The sequence below is a fragment of the Mytilus galloprovincialis genome, chromosome 2 (genome assembly GCF_965363235.1).
Source record: "Mytilus galloprovincialis chromosome 2, xbMytGall1.hap1.1, whole genome shotgun sequence".
NCBI lineage: Eukaryota > Metazoa > Mollusca > Bivalvia > Mytilida > Mytilidae > Mytilus > Mytilus galloprovincialis.
The window spans coordinates 9,391,636-9,411,661 of record NC_134839.1 but is presented as its reverse complement, the minus strand read 5'-3'; the positions used below and the strand labels follow the sequence as shown (position 1 = coordinate 9,411,661).

Here is a 20,026-nt window from a genome sequence, read left to right as displayed (position 1 = left end):
ATCACAGAACAATTCTTATATAGTAGATATTATAAGTCATATATCAAGGTATTTTGACAAATAACCTAAACCATATTAAAATCTGAGGTCCAGAACTTTAACATTTATTTATCTTAAATGTCCTCATTGATTACATTACAAATAAAGTGTGTATGATTGTCACAGACAGCCTCAAATAATTATGCAGGATAATTAAAAACGTCCAGGAAACAAATTAAATCGATATCAATTTTTAATTTTTTTGTCTATCCCAAACTCATGTATTTGGTTTTGATGTTATATATATTATTCTCGTGGGATTTTGTCTATGTGTGTTACATTTTAGTGTTATGTCGTTGTTCTCCTCTTATATTTAATGCGTTTCCCTCGGTTTTAGTTTGTTATCCCGATTTTGTTTTTTGTCCATGGATTTATGAGTTTTGAACAGCGGTATACTACTGTTGCCTTTATTTAAAAGTCAAAATAATTTAACCACAAAAAAAGCAACCTGAGGATAAGACGTATGTTGCAGAGTCAATAAAATTTCCCTTAGTCACTTAGAGTTTGCAGAAATTGGGCATTGCAATAGATCAGCAATTTGTACATGAAACATAAAGTAAAAATTAAGTAAATTCATTCACATGTGCAATAATCTACCCACTATTACATATTTTCAATATTGATGTGACAACAAAACTCATTAATATTGATCAATATCTCATTCACAGTAAATTTGTTCAAATCAAAAGCAAATAAAATCAACTAATGCTGTTGACCGCAGTCAGCAGTTGTGGGTTCATGTATTGCTTTTCTTTTTTTAAAGAAAGCAACTTGTTTTCTGTTTCATTTCCAAGGCACACAATTCTAATAAGATAATTGATCGAAGCTGATTTTCAAACTTACCTGGGATACTAAGGATAACCATGATTGTATGTTAATAAATACGTTACAATCATAAATTATTAGCACATCCATCAGCACAAGTCTGAAGGCGGATAACCCCAATAGAAACTTACCATCACGAATTGAAGGTCCCTCCCAACCTCCCCTTCAACCCCTGATTTTTTTCTTAGGGCTTTTTGCTTACTTTGGGAAATTAATTGGATGATATAAAGGCATGGTTATACGGGCACAGGTCATCCCTCTTCTCATTGGATGATATTTTTATTTGGGGTTTTTCGCCTGTCAGACTTGCGTAGCTTGATGTCCTCAGAATTTTAAGATGGTAAGTATTTCTTTAATAAAATCTCATTTTATTTTCAAAATGTACAATTTTATCAAAATAAAAGCGAAATCAGAATCGACAAATAATTTTAAAAAAATGTAGTAACCATTTTCCAAACTACAATCAGAGAAAAATCCAAACTATTTATTATCTTGATTTTTTTCATATAAACTTTCTCAGAAATAATGTATCATTAATGTATGTTAGTACACTGAAAAGTTCTCCATGGTTTAATTCGTTTAGCTTGCAATTATCATTCTGCAAAACAAAATATCAATAGAATGCAAAAAAGTGACAAAGACTTAGCGTTCATTGTTTGAAATGCTCATATTCGAGATTTAATTTAAGTTTGTATATATGTTTACAATATTGATATATTGAAAATAAAGTTGTAATTTAAAAGGAAATATTGTAATTGTCAATGTAAAATGCATTAATTTTTTTACAATAAAGGATTACGATTTCATTTCATAGTTGATACTTTTCACTTCTAAATTGACCCTTTTCCCTCTTATCCCTCTAAAATTAGCACTTCGCAGTTTCAACTTGTTATCTATCGGGTTCAAGTTCAAACTTGAAAAGTCAGAAATGTAACTTTTGAAATACAAAGTCAAGTTGAAACTGAGAAATCCCAGTGGCAATATAGAGTTCTTATAGTCTACTACATAAAGAAAGTAACCATTCACTGATTTGAAGAAAGATCGCGGCAAATTCTTTATAATTTCATTAGACTATAATTATGTTTCCATCTAAATAGTTTATTATAAGTCATTTTCTTTTCTTTTTTCAAAGGCAAACGTCATTTCTTATTACAGTGAGTTGATTGTAGGTGTCATGGTAAAATTTTACCTATAGCTCAACCTGTTTTTAAAATTGTCAACACAATAGGGACATTTAAATTGACCAGTTGGTATTGTTAGATTTAAATCTACCTTGATGCTACCTGTAAAAAAATTTATTCACCTAACCAAAAGTTTCAGCATGCTTTTTTCCTGAACTTTTTTTTACCTAGGATTATTCCATTGAGAGATTTTTATTTTACTGTCATTCAAAATCTTATGAGTGATCAAGCCAAACAAGAATGACTATATCATATATTTTATTTTCTTGCAGTTACATGTAATTTAAAATTGCATGACCTAAAATGCACTACATTTCATCTAAATGTTTGCATAGCCACTACTAGCAGTGTTTAATACCCTAAATAATCCAGTCGTAATATTTCACTCACTTTAATGAAACCTCAAAATCATATTTGAATAAACAATTTCATTAATTTATTTACACTAATATTTGACATCTCATCCAGAATTCCAATGATTTTAAATAATTCCCAATTTTATTCATTTTTCACTACTTCACTAGATTTTTTTCTAAATCCATAGTATAAATTCTGATTAACTTCCAATTATATACATCCTAATTTAACAGGTGCAGAATCTATACATAATTCAGAATCATTTCCATTACTATATTCCAAATAGTTATCCTCACTTATATTTTGTAATATTTTATTTATATTTTTACTACATATCACCTGATTTTAATATATCCACAGTAAACATTTTATTTCATTTCCTATAATAAATTTCCAAATCAAACAATATTTGATTCAGAATTTTATAATGACTATTTCCAATTTCACATTCACTTAAAACATTTCCTCATGTTAGGAATATTTTAGAATATTTTACTTTCATTTTTCACTTTATCACTAGATTAGACTATATCCACTGCATTACTTCAACATTTTATTTCATTTCCTATAATAATTTCCAAATCAAACAATATTTGATTCAGAATTTTATAATGACTATTTCCAATTTCACATTCACTTTTAAAAAACATTTCCTCACGTTAGGAATATTTTAGAATATTTTACTTTTATTTTTCACTTTATCACTAGATTAGACTATATCCACTGCATTACTTTAACATTTTATTTCATTTCCAAGATCCCATTTAAATAGGGAATCATCTTAAATTTGTAATAGATCCCAAAGTTAATAATGAATATTTCAAAAATCACATTTAAAGCCACAGAAACATGTTGGATGAACTCACACTATATCTCCTACTTGAATTCCAGTTTTGAAATCTTTAAATCTTTTACATAACTAAATCCCATCGTATGAAAAATTGAATTCCTTTAGTGAACACAGCATTTTATGCACAAAACTCCCACTAATATTATAATAGATTTCAAAGAAAAAACACAGCAAGGTATACTCCAAAATTATTTCGAATTTTATATGTACAACATCATATGTAAGCCCCACAAAACGGTTTGAATAAATTATTTCCTCCTTGATGTCCTTTATGACAATAACATCTTGAAAGAAACACATCACATTTTAAGAAGCAAAATTGCTATAAAAAGTCTGAGTAGTGAATTCAAATAAAATCCAATATTGTATGCACAATGACACCAAAAGATTTAAAACATTGCAAATAATAATCCAAAATGAGAATCTTGAAGGGTCATGTGAAGAAAAAAACAACATATCCCTCTGAAAATTTAAACTGTAAACACCCTGAACAGCTATTTCTTGTTTCACTGGCAGCTGGACAATACTATGTATAAGGGTTCGAATTTTAAAGAAGCATTTTGGTGTAAAAACAGTTTAAATTTTCAAACATAGTAATACATATTTATTTTAATCTTTTACTGATTTAGAATTTTAGGTAAAAAATTGATAAATCAAATATATCAGGGATTTAAAACAATGAAAACCAAATTATTTTCTTCCCTATCAATTTTTAATAGAATAATCCTAGGTAAGAAAATCTTCAGGAAAAAAACATGCTGAAACTTTGGGTTAGGTGAATAAAAATCTGTACAGGTAGAATCAAGGTATATTTAAATCTAACAATACCAACTGGTCAATTTAAATGTCCCTATTGTGTTGACAATTTTAAAAACAGGTTGAGCTATAGGTAAAATTTTACCATAACACCTACAATCAACTCACTGTAATTTGTCATAACGACCAATTAATTTCACTGGCGACATCAATTAATAGATTTAAAGTCTTGTTATTAAGTTCAGCTATCATGGTGGGCTGTACCATATGTTTTTTTTTTAATATAAAGTTTTTTTGTTTTATATTTTATTCCAATTGTTTTCAACCTCCTCCTTGGATCCATATTAAAAAAAGGCTCGTTATGTAAGAATTCAAGGTTCAGTAACCACTAATTCATGAGATTATGGTATACTTAAACTTCCTAAAAACTAAACAAAAAAAATATACAGCTCACCTTGAAACTGAATTTAAGTATTACTCGATTTATTTCACTTGACTGGGCGGAGTTTAACCAGTTCGCTCATAATAAACCAGTCCATCTATAGATTCTCGGTTATTGTATAGAAAGGTATATACTATGAAAATTAGAGCGAGGGGCTGTGCCCCAAGCTCTTATTTTCATAGTACTGTAAACCAACTTATTTTCGCGGTTACTTTATTTCGCGTTTAGCCCTTTGTGGTCCATTTCGCGGCAATTTAATTTCGCGATTTTCCAATTAACTTGATGTAGTTAAATAAGGAAAGATCCAAGTTTTACATATTCGCGACGATTTAAATTCGCGTTAATTTTCTACTCGCGAAAGTCGCGAAAATAAATCGCTCGCGAAAATTAATTGGTTTACAGTATATACCTTTCTATACAATATCCAATTTAGCACATATTTTCAACTTGAGTAATCCTGTAATTAGTCTATTGATATGTTTTGGCTGACTGGATGTAGCTCATTTACGTAGTTTTGTAAATCTACTCACTATAATATCATTGTAAAAAATGGGATTTCAAAGGCCCTTGACTTTAGAATGTAAAGAAGGTAGCTGCTGGTGTAAGTATGTTTATTGATATGAACGAAGCGTTGTTTTACTATACATGTACTTATCAAGGATATACAAATCCTTGTACTTATCTACATGGTAAGATGACAAAATGAATTGACCAAGAGCAGACGATTCTTAAATTGCAGTGAAAGCTTTACATTCTTGAAAACATTTTTTAATTTCACATAAAACCTAAAACTATCTTAATACAGACAGTTGGATCCCCCTCCCACATCTTTGGTTCAAACACCTTTTAAAAATGGCTGGATCTGCCCCTGGTATGTACCCATAGGTAGTCTAGTGGATAGGTTATATGCATGAAATATTTATCACTGGACATTAGGCAACCAATTATCGACCAATTTATGACTAAATATATCAGATTGCTTTATTAATAATTTCCCTTCAAAAGATTCATGGTTGACTCTTTTTGTGTACAAAGTTAATGCATGGAAGATAAAGGATTAGAAATTTTAGATTGAGTTGTACTTTAATCAAGGTAAAAAGCACCATTATTATTACTCTTTATTTAAATGAAAGAAACTTTTTTAATTGTCAAAACAAAATTTAGATCAAAAGATTGATTAGTATAGGATGTTAAAAATCTTTTTGAAAACTAATTACAAACTATTTAGTTACATTTGGAACACATCATTTATTTCAAAATAGCCAGTAGCAATTAATAGTTATCCCACGATGACACGGTGTGTCAGTGTAAGATCACCCCGATGGCCGGAGGCCAGAGGGTGATCTTACACTGACAAACCAAGTCCGAGTGGGATAACTATTTTACATCCCAGCTGTTTAAGATTAGACCAAAAACCATTTACAATTCATAAAATCTAGTTTAGAACGCCACACAACCATTATAATATACTTTATATATTACTATATGATGTATACCCTTTGTTACCCCCGAACACGATGAGTAGTTATCAAACAATGTCAACTCGCCCCACTTGCCAATCGGCCCACACTATATCGCCACTATATAAAAAAAAATCGTCACACTCTTGTTTACCGACTCTCCCTACTTTTAAAAAAGTGTAAAATCAAATTGAACAATCAGTCTGATTTCTCACTTATTAACGAAAAAGGTTTAAACCCCACTGAATAAAGGTTTGTCAACTCGACCCATTGATCAAAAGAAATTGCTTCCGTTAAGTATGTTAAATTACTATTCGTTGATATCCAGTCGTCCTGGTGTAGTGGTATGTGTTGTGGCTGAACCACACCTTATTTATTTATTTTTATTACATTTACTGTTGAGTCTGTTGTTTGTCATATCAACTTGACTATGCATGTATGTATACCTTCATAATTTGAACGACAAATTTATTTTTATGTCTACCTGTGCGAATTTCAAACGCGCAATTTTACACCAGCAATGAAAACCTTCTATTCTTTCCGGGTAGACTTTATATAGATAAATTAAGTGGTATAAGAAAAGCAAAATGAGTATATTAAATTTGATGTATGCCTTTTTGTGCTTCTTCGTTACATTTGTTGTTTTTATAGTGATGCAAGTATGTTTGTTTTGTTCAAAGTTTTAACGACAAAATTATTTTTATGTCTACCTGTACGAATTTCAAACGCGCATTTTTACACCAGCAATGAAAACCTTCTTTCCTTTACGGGTAGACTTTATATACATAAATTAAGTGGTACAAGAAAAGCAAAATGAGTATGTTAAATTTGATGTATGCCTTTTTGTGATTCTTCGTTACATTTGTTGTTTTTATAGTGATGCAAGTATGTTTGTTTTGTTCATACTTTTAACGACAAAATTATTTTTATGTCTACCTGTACGAATTTCAAACGCGCATTTTTACACCAGCAATGAAAACCTTCTTTCCTTGACGGGTAGACTTTATATACATAAATTAAGTGGTACAAGAAAAGCAAAATGAGTATGTTAATTTTGATGTATGCCTTTTTGTGATTCTTCGTTACATTTGTTGTTTTTATAGTGATATTAAGATGATAACACAATAATGACTGCTGTACCCCTATTTTTGACATTTTTACTCTTTGAGTATGTTTGTTTTGTTCATACATCGTTGACAATGTAATGGAATTTGATGCGACTGTCATACAAGTGAGAGGTTTAGCTAGCTATAAAACCAGGTTCAATCCACCATTTTCTACATTAGAAAATGCCTGTACCAAGTCAGGAATATGACAGTTGTTATCCATTCGTTTGATGTGTTTGGACTTTTGATTTTGCCTTTTGATTTTGGATTTTCCTTTTGAATTTTCCTCGGAGTTCGGTATTTTTGTGTTTTTACTTTTTGATATGCTAAAGGTCTTGAGTTCGAATCCCAGCATAGACACTGGATTTTTTCTACGTGAATTTTGATACATAGTCTTTTCCGTATAATTAATTATAAGTTTTACAGTGGATGTGTCCTTCCCGCCAAAATGTTTCAGAACAAAGGAAAGTATGCATAACAAAGACACTCAAACTGGGGTGATCTGATAGGGGTGATCCGGCTCAGATCACCCCTGTTAGAACAAAGGAGCTGGGATGTAATTTTTGCTCTAATATCTTGATTACAATACAATGAAATCTTACCCTTGTGGTCATTCATGCGTAGTTACTTAGTGCACGGAAAAAGTATGTACTATGAAAATTAGAAAGCAAATTCAAGCAATTTGATTGGACGAGAAGTTGTAAGTATGTGCTAAAGGTGTTTTAGGACAACTCATCGATGACGTGTCCAGTCATTGTTTTGTAAATTTCTTTGATGACATTGATAGGTGATTAGAAATTAGTAATAATTATAACGGCAATCATCCTTATCACACACATCTTCAAATAGACTGTCCTATGCAAAATAAAATGTAAGCTCCGCCCGATCAGTTGAAATAACATTGGTAATACAAGAATCAAATTCTATTGAATAAAAGCAATAATAGTATACGGCTGTTCAATAGTCATAAATCGATTTAACTAAAACAAATCTGGGTCACAAACCAAACCCGAGAAAAAAACATCAACTATAGGATGAGCACAATGGAACACATAAACCGGCACTAAATTGCTACAAAAACAAATGCCAACAATTGTATATAAAGAAACGAAATATATGATAAAAAATGCAATATTCTTGACTTGGTACAGGACATTTTAAGAATGGTTTAATTGATTGCCAAACTTCCTACTTATATGCAATGTTGAAAATACTACTAAGATGACATTATTACGTGACAGAAATATAGTACAAAGAAATGCAAAAACACTCAGGATAGAGAAATACACAAATAAACAACATACTATTACGTTTCAACATCTAAACCTCAGAATAACAACGCACACTTAACTTTAATTTACGACAGTACACATGTACACCAATATAGAATTATGATCTTTGAATGTATCAACGCCATTAAAATTGACGTCACAGGAACATTTGTAAAAATTGAATATACAATTGTGATTAAGTTTGTAATGGTGTAGATTGATGTGTTATAACCATTACAAGAATATCAAGATAGAATTGTGTGTGTAAAGCTTTAAATATTTTACTTTTTCTTCTTTTTGACCTATAATAGTTTGTTAAAAAAAGTAGAAGAGGTGAAAATCTATAGATTCCACGTAATAATAATCTGAAAACTATCATTGATATTTAAGGAAATTCAGTTTTGTCGAAAGCGTTCCTTTTATTGTTATTGGATTAAAAAAAATATTTTTATTGCTTTTGAAACTTTTTTTTTGCTCAGATAGAACTAATTATTGGTTACCGATTTTGTTTTTGTTTCATAAATCAATCATTGCATGTCGTCTTACAATATGAAAAAACAAGATTCTCTCTAAATGATGCTGTCACGACATTATGCTGATATTTCCTTTACTTTGCGAATTTTCTCCGACTGTAAAAGATTTAATAGAGACATAACTGGATCAATCTCAGGGATCAATTCAACCATCTATCCGTGTACAAAACGTATGACATATTTTTAAAGTTAATTGGTTTTTTTTTTTATTCAATATCATTTTAACTCCGATTCACAGTCACATATCTCTGAATTTTTTTTAACAAGTTTGATATACAAAAATAATCAAACATTTTATCTGTTTTATTTTTATCTTTGAAAAAAAACCACTCATATTAATTACCGGAATATAAGAACTATGCATTGTCACTGTCTGATCTTTAACCTACAGCAGAGACTCCTACGTTTGCATGTATTTATCTGTGGAATAGTTTTGTTGAAAAAAAAGGTCATAGTATATGTAGTAAGCAGTCACGTTTTATTTAGTATTTAAACTAAAACCCCAAATTAAGTAAATACACAACACAAGAGATAATTTAAGTGCCTCTGTAAAGTCTTTTAAAATGAAAACAATTGTTACGTAGGGAATGATATTCGGTTTGATTCGTAATAAAACATAGCAAAAAACATTTGGAAATAACCATACTTATTAATAGTACATGTACTGTTATTAATAAACATATAAAAACCAATATTACTATTTCAGTTTAAACATGAATAAATACAATGAAATAGGTCAAGTAAGATTAAATTCATTTTAATAACACAATTTCGTAATATTGTTCCTTTAAGATTTAAAAAAAAACCTAGCATCTTTTCAAATCATAAATTTAAGATATATATTTCAAATGATCATGATTCTAAATAAGAAAATGTATATCTTAATATGACATTCTAGAATTTTATGCATATGTAAAAAATGTTTTGATTTACAATTTTTCAACCGATAGTTTTAAAAATTATTTACATATTCATTTCAGCTTTTGCAGAAATTCAAGAACATTCTAAGTATTGTGTATGCAAGTTGTTAATTAATCTGTCTGATCAATAAACCCTGGATTTGCTATAGATAAGTAAATCTCTAAAATATTTCTCATTAAAAAAATCATAACGAGGAAGGGAAACTTTACCGGAGCAACATAACTCAGGTTATCGATGGCATAGATATATCGTAACGATTACACAGATATCCATCAATATTAAACACATATCTTTTAACGATTACACAGGTACTTATAACACAGATCGTAACGATCCAAATATATATGAATGGTTATGAGTGACTGGCTATACCAAATATCTAAACAAACTACAAAATCGTATAACTATATCAAAACTATAAATAAGAAAAATGATATCTCGTGTTATAACGATTATACAGATTATACTCCTATAAATAACACGGATTTTCTCTGAACCATCTAAATATATTTGAACGGCTATGAGTTACTGGCGATGGCAAATCTCTAAACAAACTATAAAGCCGTTTATATTACAAGATTCGAATGATCAAACATGTTTTGTCAAATTGTTTTTGCTAACGCCATTGTCTTTGGTTACAAGGAAAACATTTTATTGGTTTGATTCATGAAATTTTGCAATTATATTCGAAACAACTTTTAACTTAAATTAAATTTCTTTTAGAATTAAACAAAGACAAATGTATAGATTTGAGAAAAATCTTTATAGAACTCTATAATTGAGAAAAGAATTGGGGAATGTGTCAAAGCGACAACAACCCGACCATAGAGCAGACAACAGCCGAAGCCCACCAATGGGTCTTTATTTTAGCGAGAAACTCCCGCACAGGCGTCCTTCATCTGGCCCCTTAAAAAATATGTATGCATTATTATTAGAAAATCATATTTTTGAGTATATCGATTATGAAAGTGTAGCTTACCTTAGGACCCAACTCGATAGCCAAATACAAAATTCCGACTATCAACGATAAAAATATAACGTCTAGTATTGATCCTGTTAAAAGTATGTACTTCTTTCTATTTCGCATACTGATTTACTTGGTCTATTTGAATCGATTTTAGCTGGTTTTGTTGGTGCCTTTTTATCATCCAATTCAAATTTATCTCTCATCTCAGCTACTGTTAGCTTCCGATTCTCATCATTTTCTTCATTAGTTTCATGTTCATCATCGTTAGCTTCAATAGTATGACATCCACAATGATTTGCATTATTTCCCATATCTCATTCGTAAATATAGCTCAACATGCAGACTTCTTATACGTTCAGGTATTTCACATCCAATTTTTTTATGGAAATATTCTTTATAAAGCACAAAGGTGTCAGTATTCACCTCAAAAACTAACAAAACCTTTGAATAGACTTATTAAGAAGGGATATAGTTACGATACTGTTGTCAGGTCATTAAAGATTGCATATTTTGGCGTTAACATTGATTCACTTATAGGGTCTTTGTATCGGAACTAAACACATTTATTCAAAAACCAGTTGTTGGCATGACACGGGTTATGTTCTTCTCATATATGTTATGATGGTATGATACTTAAACCCTAACGGGAAGGATTGTGCCTGAAGTTCATATGATGAAATCATAATCTTTCAGTCAGTTTAATTGAAGTCTGGAGCTGGCATGTCAGTTAACTGCTAGTAGTCTGTTATTTATGTATTATTGTCATTTTGTTTATTTTCTTTGGTTACATCTTCTGACATCAGACTCGGACTTCTCCTGAACTGAATTTTAATGTGCGTATTGTTTTGCGTTTACTTTTATACATTGGCTAGAAGTATAGGGGGAGGGTTGAGATCTAACAAACATGTTTAACCCCGCCGCATTTTTGGAGCCTCTGGCCTTTGTTAGTCTTGTATTATTTTAATTTTAGTTTCTTGTGTACAATTTGGAAATTAGTATGGCGTTCATTATCACGGAACTAGTATATATTTGTTTAGTGGCCAGTTGAAGGACGCCTCCGGGTGCGGGAATTTCTCGCTACATTGAAGACCTGTTGGTGACCTTCTGCTGTTAAAAAAACGGAATGCATAATAACACTTTTCAGAAATTTGATGAATCATTATAAAATAGTATGTATTTTATAATATGAAAACACCCTTTAAAATATATTTAAGTCTTGTAAATTACTGGTACTTGCTGGTTAAGCGTTGTAGTGACATTAATATAAACAGTTGCATCCGCTGATAATTGATACTTTGACAGTTTCTATGTATCTATTATTTCGACCACACACGGGTTCATTATCCGCACATAATTTAATAAGGCTTTTATTAGGATTATAATCATTCTGTAACTGTAGTTCAATCGTTTGAGTTGTATAATAAATATTAGTATTTACCATGTTTACTTGGATTCTACTTTAGCATAAGATACCACAAGCGTATAAATTGAAAATGCCCATTATAGTATGATGGATAGACGATTGTGATGCTACTTAATACTGTTATCTAATTACTTAAAGTATTAACAGACAAAAACAATCAAAACCAAGGATTAACAGGTAATTCTGTTCATCTATGAAGTTCTTTATTTAACGTATAAACATTAACATTAACAAAGTAAATTACTTATTTTTATTATATCACTATAACAATTTCAGATAATTATAAAATGAAAATTGTTTTACGCCACGGGCTGCAGTAACCTAAAGAATGCATCAAATCAACACATGTTCCGATTCTCTTTTTAAAATTGCAAACGGAAAAAAAGTGGTATTTTATAAAATCTAGTTTTTATATTTATATACAAATACAAATATGAATATTTCATTAGCACAAACTCATCAACAATAAATGGTTAAGGCTCATGGCTTATTCATCATATTAATAAGAGTTGTAATCAATGACTTAATATATGATATTTTGATATTACAAACAATGACTATGAATCAAAGACACGTTGACAATTTTATAGTGTTATCTCCGTTTTACGCAGGTTCAAACTGTACGAAATGAAAGAGGAAGTCAGTTTTAGGATTGTAAATGAATTGTTATATAATTACACGAATAAAAAGTTGACATTATCGTCATTTTTTTCAAATTCTAAAGGATCATCGATAATATTTTTAACTTTTTGGTAAAAATATGATCCTTTTAGTTGAGTATTTTTCGCAATGTAAATGTCAACTTGATCAGATTTAAATACAGAGCAGTATCTCTCAGATCTGTGAGTATATAGATGTGTCTATCACTCTTTCAATCATCAGTTAATGAGCAATTACACAAATCTTACATATTGCAGCTTTGTTCTATATGGTGGTTTTTGCCCCATCATGTAGACGCGCTTGAAAAACTTCTTCGATCCAATAGATGTAAGAAGATGTGGTATAATTGCGAATGAGACAACTCTCAATCCTAGTCACAATTTGTAAAAGAAAAACCATTATAGGTCAAAGTACAGTCTTTAATACTGAGCCTTGGCTAACACAGAACAGTAAGCTATCAAGGGCTAAAAAATGGCAAGTGTAAAACCATTCAAACGGGAAGACCGACGGTCTTATCTATATAAAAAGCTTGAAACGAGAAACACTTCTGTACCACATTAACAAACGACAACTACTGAACATCAGGGTCTTGACATAGGACATGTACAAACAAATACAGCGTGTTTAATCTTTTTAATAGGTACCAACATGCATCCTTAACCGAAATAATAGTGTAACATCACAACATAAAAAGACACACAATAAGTATCAATGGAAATGGCTTAACTCCATCACAACATCATATAAACATAAGTGAACATACATTGAACGCATAAATTTGATCTATGACACAATATGAATACAAACTCAATAAGATAAGGGGTGAATAATAAAGGCAACAGTAGTATACAGCGGTGAAATGTTAAATAATTATAGAAAGTAAACCATAACCTTGACACCAAATAGAATAGTGTAAAACAGGTAAAAGGTAATTTTGTTGTAAGGTACACAGTATAAATGGAGAATGAATATATTGTTTTACAAAATTTATTCATAGTTCGAGAGATAGAAGTGCAAAGTTATTGTCATACTTAACACATATCAAAGATGGTATATATTACAAATAGAGAAACATTAAATAACAAAAAACATTACAATTGTATCAACAGGTCAAATTAACAAGTATATTTGCATTTTGAACTTGCAAACATTTGTAATTAATTCTTAGTTTAGTGGAATTCAATTGATGATCCAAAAACAAATAATATAAAAATAAATAGATATGGTACGATTGCTTATGAGATAAATATCCATCAAAGTTGATGCAACCCTCAGATGCAACCGTAAATTGTCTAATAGAATAGAACTTCCCAGGTTAAGAATGTCTCATAAGAAATAATGTTCCCGGGCTAAGAACAATTCTGATTATTAGTGTATGACACACGTTTTTCGCATGATGTTACTTACTCATTGTTTCGGTTACTTAAAATGTCTGATAATTTTGTGCAGTAATGGTCCTTGGACTTCATAAATTTCACTCATAAAATCGGTTTTCCACACTGTTTTAGTCATGCTTGAAGATATTTACTTGATATTTTCTGTTTGCCTAAACCAAGACAGGTTATAGAAGAAGTTAGCATTTTGTTCCAGTAAAATAATGTTTTACCCGGTAAGGGACAAACAGTACAAACATAAGCTCTAATGATTTTCACCGTATATAAAAACATATGGAATAACAAATAAAACAAAGGCATGCAGTGATGTCCACACCACGAGTAGTTTAATATTAATATGATAATTGCGTGCTGTGTGTAGAATGTCGCCCCTCCTCTAAAATGGAAGGTATTTCTTATATAAAATCTGTCAAACGATTGTTTACCAATTAAAACACTCGTTACATTGTTCTTTTGTATATTTAGAATCCGAGATAAACCTAGATTTTCACGAAAAATGAGATAATTCATTATCTATTTTCTCGAGAAATGAGATAATTCATTATCTATTTTCTCGAGAAATGAGATAATTCATTATCTGAAATTGAGAAAAATAATTATCTGGAGATGAATTAGGATTATCTGAAAATCGCCATAAAAAATCTAAATTTTCTTAATTTTTTTAAAATAAACCGGGATTTTCCCAGATATAAATTTTCTGTATTTTTTTTTAGATAAACTAGGATATTCTCGAATTTGAATTAAGCTGAGATAATCTTAGTTTATCTGAGATAAACCGGGATTATCTGAGATACTCCTAGTTTATCTGAGATAAACCGGGATTATCTGAGATACTCCTAGTTTATCTGAGATAAACCGGGATTATCTGAGATACTCCTAGTTTATCTGAGATAATCTAAGATTAATTAATTAAAGTGGTTCGGGCGTGCCTGAACCACTTTTATAGATAATCCTAGATTAACTCAGATAAACTACGATTTTTTCAGATAAAGCCGATTTATCTCAGATGCCATGCAATAAATACTCTCAGAATGCATGTTAAAATAATATTTCGTGGTAATGTATACATGTCAAATCATTACGTACTGTAGATTCGTTTATTTTCGTTGGTACCAATTTTTGTGGATTAAGTAAAACTTACCTATTCGCGGGTATTTATCTTTCGTAGATTTCAGCCTTTGTCTGTATACATGCTATAGAAAATGTGTTATTTCGTGCTTCAACTGTACCCAAGAAATCCACAAAAACTGATATCAAACAAATAATCACGAATCCACAGTGTACTATTACATCTATAATTCTTGAAAATAAGAAAATCAGGAATATGACAGTTATTATCTATTTAATTGGTGTGTTTAAGCTTTTGATTTTCCCATTTGAGTAGGGACTTTCCGTTTTGAATTTTCCTTGGAGTTCAGTTTTTTTGTGATTTTACTTTTTCCTTATATTTTACTCTACATTATATTTTTTTATCAAGATAGACTTGACAATGAAATGATTACATGGTACCTTGAAAATTATAAATATCTACGAAAAACAACCGTTGTCTATTTGTCCTTTTCATTTTTAGCCATGGCGTTGTTAGTTTATTTTCGATTTATGAGTTTGACTGTCCCTCTGGTATCTTTTGTCCCTCTTTTGCAATCCTAAAATTGTGGAAATGCTATTTTCAACAGGAATTGGTAGATTGCTTATTTTCTTGCTGTCATCTTTTAAAGCAATTTGGTTACATTTGTGACCAAGTGAACCGTTTTATGTGATGATTCAAATTGGAAGAAGTGTCCGAATTATGAATGAAGTGAAATAGGAAGAGAGAAACCCGTGAATTTAATCCTAGAATATTGCCAACGTGGTAACAAAAGGAAAATAACTCGCGCTTTTAAATTATGTAGAAATTTCATTTTCTATTTCGAAATGTTAACATTTATTACGTATTCAATTAATATTTCAACTCACCGTATAACCTTTAACCTTGAACATACTTTTTAATTAGTAATGCCTGTACAGATTACAATAATTATTTGTTAAAAGTTACTTAATGATTGATTCAAGTTTTGAGATATTTTTCTTCAGGTTTTTTTTGTTATATAAATATACTACATGCTATATGATTTTTCTGATCATAACTTTGTACACGAAAAGTGATTATGTAATCCCAAATGTAGCAGCAGTCATACAAATGTCAACAAAGCAGCTTTTACTATCGCATTTTTTGCTATCGACCTGGTAAAATGTTGTTTTGTTTTTATGTTTTCCATCTTAATTCTGCCTTCTTTCCAATGCATTGCCTATCGATGACGTAGTTAAAATGTTTAGGAAATGTTTCCGGATTGTTTGGATATTCAGGGATGTGTACGCATGAATTAGTTTTCTCCTCACCGCACGAGATACTGAAGGCTGATTCTCCATGTTGACACACTACTATTTGGTTCCTGGCGCCATTTCCTTGATAGTCAATCTGGTAGAGTAATACATCTTTCTTTCCAAAAACACTTACATTCAACTTGTCCATGTTATCGTCCCAAATTGAAAAAAAAACTGTCAAACAGAAAATAAATTCATTTTGGGTCTTTTTACAGGCAGTTTAATAAAATTATGTGATGCAATAATAAAAAATGACAAAAACATAAGCGCTTGTCAAACAAAAAATATATATACATATGAACTGTACACAATAAATAAGGAATGTGCGTAAACTGTATATAATAAACTACTGACCATATTTTTATGTATTTCACATTGAAAAAGTACTTGTAAACTTAAATCATAAAAACATACAAGTATTTTTACATCTGACATTGAAATATTCTAATTAATTAGTTCACACAGGTTTAAATAAATGGATATAAATGAATCAAAAATTAAAATAAAAAAAACGTACTGTAGTGTAAAAAGTCCCAAGTTCACATGCTTGTTTATAAGTTGTATCTTGGAAAATTTAGACATTATAGATAAAAATAAATCATAAGAAAATGTCTGTACCAAGTCAGGAATATGACAGTTGATATCCATTCGTTTGATGTGTTTGGTGTTTTGGTTTTGCCATTTGATTAGGGGTTTTCCATTTTGAATTTTCCTCGGAGTTCAGTATTTTTGTGATTTTACTTTTCATTGATGTTATTTTTGTCTAAAGTGACATTCCTCTTTCATGTCTTTGTACCGTCGTATTACCCCAATGTACGATAACCGTGAGTTACTCAACAATATTGTTAATCATTATCAGAGTTAATGAGTTTGTAATTGACAAATGCGTTGTGATTTAATCAATTATATCCCCGATCACGTTTAACTAAAACAATGAATTGCAGTTTTATCATTAACAACATTCTTTTTTTTTTTATCTTTTTGTCTTTAAGCTCTTAAAACATTCAAGTCGTTATACATGTCTCTACGGAATTTACTTGCTTTTGGTTATAGTGTTCCTGATGAGGGTAATCCAGAAAAGCAATTCGGACGCAGCAAATCTATAGTGTACTACTTTCGTTTATCTTGTAATTGTTTTTTTCCGCCAGCCATTAAATGCTCAAACATTAGTTTCGGAATGCAAATGACCACAAAAGATTCATTTCAACATTTTTTTGCATTCCTGATATTGTAAATATGAGTATATATAACAAGTGTTATCCATTCGTTTGATGTGTGTTGAGTTTTTAATTTTGCCATTTGATTATGGACTTTCCGTTTTGAATTTCCTCGGAATTCGGTATTTTTGTCATATTACTTTTCAATATGCATAAGCTTTTTACAATGACTTAATATATGCCATAGCATCTCTTTCTGTACACGTACTATATATGTCTTCGACAACTGGTCCTCCTCGATTCGCCTCAGCTAAGGGCCTTTCCTGGCAAGGCTGACAAAAAAGGAAATGCAAATCATCATATATACATACAAATGTTCCAATTAGATGGGGGAAAAACGGACAAGTAAAATACATGTATAAAACAAATCATAATGAAAGTAATGATACAAGTGATATTAAAAATGATTATTATAGAATAAAATGAAGCAAAATAGAAACAAAACCTCTGATTATCACAATATAATTAGAACTGAAAGTAGAAGCTATCTAAATGTTCCCTGTTTCAAATATATATGAGAAGGGAAGACCATTATAACAGATTTCTACATGTCGAAAGTTTTAATTATCTTATGTGTAACGGGGTCAAAGTATCAATGAAAAAAATGTATGACGATCTAACTGTCGCCATATCTTGGTAAGGAATAGAGTCTCAGTTTTTAAATAAATGTAAAGTCCTACCTTTTTAACAATTGAAATTGTTATTAAGACCGTCGCTATCATCAATACCACAACTACACAGAAAACGATAAACAAGCATTTTATGTATGGTGGTACTGCTGCAAGTCCACAATTCGCTAAAGCATTCTCAAGAACAGTAAACGGACTGCTTTCGTTCCGCACATAATTGTTAGAAATATTTAAACCACTGCTCTTTTGATCGATCCTGTTATCGTTTCGAAATAAAGCGTTAAAATTGTCTGGAGGGCTGCTGTTTTGAACTGTAGCCGAACTGTCTTCGATCCCATTATCGTTTCGCAAAGATTTGTTATCAATATCTGACTCAGTTCTGTTTTGAACAGTAACCGGACTGTCGTCGATCAAATTGTCGTTTCGAAAAGATTTGTTCGAAATATCTGACCGACTTCTGCTTTGAGAATATTCTGATTCTGATTCACTTGTTTCATTATGTAGTGTGTGCTTAGTGTTCGAATTCAAACTGTTCGAACTCTGTTTTCCATCTTCCAGTTCAGTGTGTGGTAGAAGTTTATCTTCTTCTGTCATATCACTAACTGATACGTTATCTCCTTCTTCTGACATAGGATTTTCAGATTCCGTCGTTTCATTGTGCAACGATTGCTTATCCACTTTCGTTTTATCTGACAAGTTCATAGGAGAGGCCATTTATCGAAAGTTAAAAGGTTCTTGTATAAATATAATCTTTGTCAGACGATCCTTATTATTTTTTAACTGATACGAAATGGATGTTAGAACATGTCTTTAAATTCAATTTCGTTATTATAAGGGCAATGTTCTTTATTCGTTAAATTTCCAGTGACATATTTAAATGAAAATTCATTTAAAAAAAGCTATTTTTAGTCTTGGGGATTTAATGATTATCCCTTTAATATCTTATATGTTTATTTATATATTCATCATATTATAGATCATAGCAATACTTGACTATATATACTTTAAACCAGAATACGATACGAATTTTCGACAAGCATTATTTCTTAATACTGTAGTCATTTATTTGTTCATATATAAAATATATGTTGGAGACATTTGTAAAACATTTCAATCTTATCCACAAGAAATTAACAAAACCCCGACTCGATTCAGAGAATAAAGTGATAATATTACAACACAAAAATTGAATCAAAATCAAAAACTTGCTCGACGGTCAAGTTTGCTTTACATACAAGGAATACTTGTCTGAGCATATTTCCCATCAAACTATGATATATTTTCCGTCAAACTTGGCCAAAAAAATAGGTTACCATAAATGTAATTAAAACCTAAAACTAGAGGCTCTAAAGAGCCTGTGTCGCTCACCTTGGTCTATGTGAATATTAAACAAAGGACACAGATGGATTCATGACAAAATTGTGTTTTGGTGATAGTGATGTGTTTGTAGATCTTAATTTACTAAACATTCTTGCTGCTTACAATAATCTCTAACTATAATGAACTTGGCCCAGTAGTTTCAGTGTTACTGAAAATCTACAAATTTTATAAAAATTGTTAAAAAATTGACTATAAAGGGCAATAACTCCTTAGGGGGTCAATTGACCATTTTGGTCATGTTGACTTATTTT

The 20,026-nt window shown here is 30.4% G+C and overlaps 1 long non-coding RNA gene across 1 annotated transcript; it reads right to left on the bottom strand.

Moving 5' to 3' along the window:
• Positions 1 to 15,191: 15,191 nt before the first annotated feature.
• Positions 15,192 to 19,195, bottom strand: LOC143062839 (uncharacterized). Its single transcript, XR_012974863.1, has 3 exons — positions 18,447 to 19,195; positions 17,975 to 18,038; positions 15,192 to 16,723 (listed from the first exon to the last, which is right to left on the bottom strand). It is a non-coding gene; the product is annotated as an uncharacterized LOC143062839 (long non-coding RNA).
• Between the last annotated feature and the right edge of the window lie 831 nt (positions 19,196 to 20,026).